Below are 502 nucleotides of genomic sequence, written 5' to 3' on the forward strand. Positions count from 1 at the left end.
AACACGTTGCCGAACAATATGTATATTGGAGAACTGTCAGACGCCTCGCGACTATTCATATTCTTTTATTGCCTTCCGAATTGTCCTGTAATATTTATTTATACTATCAATACATCATGAATAAATTCATAGCTGCAGTTAATTCGAACGAAGGGTCGTTTCACGAAGCCAGTACTGAATAAGGTCGCAATACGTTCTAAAAAGCTTTGTCGACAGATGCAATAAAACATTTATTAACAAAATATATAGTCCAATACTTGTTACACGAATGTGACATAGTTTACTAGCATAATTATTTAATAATACAATTCTAGATATAGTAAAGATAATAAATTTCAAATATAAATAGTATTAAATTACGTCAAGAATAAAAAAAATATTAAAAAAGATTTATTAGTGTGGTTGTTGCATTTCGTGACTATATTTTTTCTGGTATGTTCAATTTTTTATTACTTATCAAAATATTTTATTCTTATTTTAAGAATTTATAAAAAAGTTATAT

At 26.5% G+C, this 502-nt stretch overlaps 1 protein-coding gene across 1 annotated transcript in view; it reads right to left on the reverse strand.

The window, feature by feature from the left end:
* Window positions 1–502, reverse strand: part of LOC108628156 (protein eva-1 homolog C-like) — a gene marked incomplete at its 5' end in the record, with an annotated part of 12,551 nt that overhangs the window by 1,894 nt on the left and 10,155 nt on the right. The gene's annotated exons all lie outside the window — the stretch shown is intronic.

This window comes from Ceratina calcarata, unplaced genomic scaffold (genome assembly GCF_001652005.2).
Source record: "Ceratina calcarata isolate Rehan_Ccalc_2016 unplaced genomic scaffold, ASM165200v1 scaffold503, whole genome shotgun sequence".
Lineage (NCBI taxonomy): Eukaryota > Metazoa > Arthropoda > Insecta > Hymenoptera > Apidae > Ceratina > Ceratina calcarata.